Raw genomic sequence first — 4,036 nt, 5'->3', positions numbered from 1 at the left:
TGTTACGCGCGGATCCCAGGCAAAAAGCAGCCCTCCTCCCGCCCAACCGACCGAGGGGCGCTGCCGCACGGCGCGCGGCGCGTAGCCGAACCTAACGCCAGCATGCAGGAAAGATAGCTGATAACTAATATTCGAGGAAAATTAGCACTAAACATACTAAGAGAACTAAGCATGCATTCAAAATACAAATACCACCACAATTACTAATTACTAGAAAGGTGTGTAAGGATTAGTAATTTAATGAGAGGAAGAGAATTAGTGGTGGATATAATATGGTAGAGGGAATTATAATTCGAGCATAAGACCCTGAACGGTTCATGCAAGGAATAATTCGATCTACAAAGTGGAAGGAAGAACGATATAAAATTTCTAGTAGTTTATTCGGGTCAACAGATCAGTGCTGTCTATGTCACCCCTGATCAAGTTTTGCATAAAAATCACACCAAGCATTTTTCTAGGGCTAACTAAGGATGGGAGGTTTACTAATAGCAGTCTACTAGAGTAAGATGGGAGTCTCACACCCACGTCTCAGTTAAGGCCCCGCAGAGCAAAGAGTAAAAAAATTTTCTGTACTTTGTACTGAGGGCACTATACACAGGAGCCGTATTCTAAGATCAGACAAACAAGCAAGGTATAGAGAGTTTTTGTTGTATAGGGGTCGTCAAATTCCTTTGACCACCTCTATATAAACCCAAGCACGCCCATGGCCTTATTTACCATACCAGAAAACTTTATCTTGGGTTCTAACATAACACCAACAATCAATCGAATTATAAATATGTAAAGCATTTTCCCCAAAATGATAATCTTGTGTACCCCGAATCAATTGTAAATTAATTCATTTTCTACTAAGACCCCTCTGCTTTTTGTACCGCCTGCCGATAGGAATCCTCTTCAAAGCATTAAGATTCATTTGAATTTCACTGAATTTAAATTAAACTGCCAATTTCCACCCCAAAAAAGAGTGCGTGATAAAAAGTATCTTCAGCAACATGAAACCCTCCAAAATAGCCAACAAAACATCGCCTGATATATTGAGCAACAGTTTTCCGTTTCCGTTGCGGAAATATTTTATAGGACACTTAGCAGGCGACAGGAGCACATTTATTTTTGGCACTGCACCAGATAGGCATGAAAATATTTCAAATTTCTGGCACAAATTTGTAGCTGCGGCCGAGAGACCGCTGGAAGGGATACACAGATGATTCAAATATTCCAAATTATGATTTGGGGCGAGATGCCCTAGAATGCCCTTCTCTGCATAATTAAATGGGAGGCGGAGTAAGGTTGAAATCCTGGGCAAACTCTGTTGAATATTTCATTTAATGGGATTTTTAATTTGACGCTTTAAAGTCAGCAAGGCAGGAAAAGGCAGAGGACGGAGAGTGAGGGGCAAAGGTAAACGCATTTTGGCACTCCATAAATCAAACAGAAGAAGAGAACCCTCTAGCAAGTGGTACCGCTGATACCCTGGGCCTGGCACGAGAGAGAAAACAATTACCAGAGAATGTAAAAATATTTATTTAGTGAGCTTGACCTCCGGTCGGGTACTGGTCTCCTCGAAGGACCCTCGTCCACGCCGGCCATGTCAGTGGCCATTCGGTCTGGCAGTTAACATCCGTTTCCGTCAGCACAAACAAAGCTTTTATCGGACATAAAACTGTGGCGAGGGCGCAGAGAAATGCCCGGACTTGGCCCGTCAGGGAGCGTTTCGAAAATGTTGTACACTGAAGTGAAGGCAAGTGAAGGCGAGTGAAGGCGAGTGAAGGCGAGTGGCTGTCCAAGACACTTTATCATCATTTGTCAATTAGTTGCATTACCTTTAAAGCCGGCAAGCGGCAAAGGAAGTCTTGGGTGCGACAGGCCGCAGGCAGGTCCATTAGTAGCCGAGCCAACTTATTTGCTGCATAATTCATAATAATTATGCCGGCAAATTTGTGCTGCCCCCGAAACTTTCGCAACTGTCCAAATCATTCTCCTTCCTTACTTACCCATTTTTGCCAACTTTTCTGCGGCGCTTTTGGCTCTTTTTGCAATTTTGGAGCAGCTGTGCAGAATTTGAGATTCCTGGCTGTCATATAGCTGACACCGAGGAAGCCCTGCAACACCTGCTGCAACATCGCAGCGTCTCTTTTCTGTCGACTTAAGCTGCCATAATGCCACAATGGCAAAAGCCAGCTGTCCTTTGTGCCACAATTGGGTTTTAATGAATATTCGATTGCAGCATTTTAATTGCCACACGGAGTCACCACGGTTGCATGCAGGCCGACACGCAATCTCGAGTCTCGGAGCTGGCTGCCTCGCAACCGTTGCTCTAATTAATGCAGAAATCCGCTCTGCGACAACGCTGCGTATGAGCGACAAAGCAGCGCCGGCAGCGCTGCGTATGGGCAACGACTTGGAAACGTAATCGGAGTACCCTTCATGTGAGTCCACTCCTCTTTCAGGCAGTCCATGCCTTGGCCCCGCCCTTGGCCAAAACAAACATCAGCTTTACGATTCCATTAAAGGCTAAGGGAAAATGGCAGAAAGCCCGAAAAAAGGGCATCAGCTTTCCCAGACTGTGAGTGTGGCTTAGTTTTTTAGGAAAACTTTGACAGCACAAAGGGAAATTCACAAAACTCGGGTCCAGAAGAGAGGAGCACACAATCTGAGTAGTATTCTTCAATTTAAAAATTTGATTTGGGTTTGTGGCACTCTTACTACCAGATTTTAATTCGGGTTAGTCGGAAGTTATGGCTCATTGGAGCGGATTATAGGTGCTCGAAACTCTGACAGACTTTTGCAAAGCACCATAATCATTGGCTTTTGTCAACTCGGAATCATAAACAAAAACTCTGCTCTCGGGTATCTTTCTGGCAGTGCAAACTATAATAATCCGTAAAATAAAACTTTCTAGTCGGAAAGAGAGAGAGGGAGAGAGAGAGCTCTCCCACACCCATACATACCACTCAAGCGTGGTAGAGCGGTGGAGTGCGGCATGTGGCAGCTTTTGGGTCCGTGCGCCCCAAGTATGCAATAAAATAAAATATTTATTCATGCATGCGCATGCAAACAAGTACGCGGCAAATTTCGCCTGAATTTTATTTTATTTCTATGGAATAAAACCCCAAATAAAATAAACCCCCGAAGCAAGTACTTGCTTTGTGGCAGTTCCGGCATTTCAGAACGCACACTATAAAGAATTTTGGAGGCTTGGGTAAAAACTACCGTCGCAAGTTAAACAAACGCCAATTGATTGAAGAAAATCATAGTTTATAAGCTAAAGATTGGGGTAGAATTGGAGATCCATTTTTCACCCAGTAATGCTGAAGTTCGCCGATTAAATACGTTTAATGATATATTAATGATATATTTATTAATTAATAATGAATTAATCAATAAAATTATAACAAAAACGTCCTAACCCCTTTGCCTTCATCTTTTTTATAATCTTTCAATTCAAAACCCCACTCCTCTGATAAACCCACAGCCAATTTATTTCAAATTAAAAAAAAAAATAGTCCCCAGAAAGTTTTTTATTTTGTAACAAAACTTATCCCCCTCTCAAGCGACAAGTGAATTGTTCAATGTGTTGTTGATTGATTTACAATTTTTCCCAATCTGTGTATTTTCATTTCCTTTTTAGGGGCCTCAGGGGACAAACATTTGTCATCGGTTTATAGCAATAAAGGATTACATGAGTAGTAAAACGAGACCCAATAATAAAAGTAGCAACAACCAAACCGAAAACAAAATAAAATAACATTTATATAGATTTGTGTGTTTAATGTTTTAGGGACAGCATGTGGTGGGGCCGGCCACCAAAAGATTTGCATAGAGCAATTAAAAATATAGAAACCGAAGCCTGGAGGCAGGTGCTGGATGAAAATGAATTTTAATTAAATGGAAACACCATGAAAAACTTCAAAAAATAAAAGTTTCCGGCTACCCAATAGAGACGGAAAGCTAAAATTCAATTAAACTAAAGTTTTGCCTTGCAGATAAATTCCTCAAAATTGTTTCCACTTATATGTGCAGCCACTATAGGATCGAG

The sequence above is a fragment of the Drosophila miranda genome, chromosome 2 (assembly GCF_003369915.1).
Source record: "Drosophila miranda strain MSH22 chromosome 2, D.miranda_PacBio2.1, whole genome shotgun sequence".
NCBI classification, from domain to species: Eukaryota; Metazoa; Arthropoda; class Insecta; order Diptera; family Drosophilidae; genus Drosophila; species Drosophila miranda.
The sequence above is the reverse complement of the archived record's forward strand: the minus strand, read 5'-3'. Positions refer to the sequence as shown.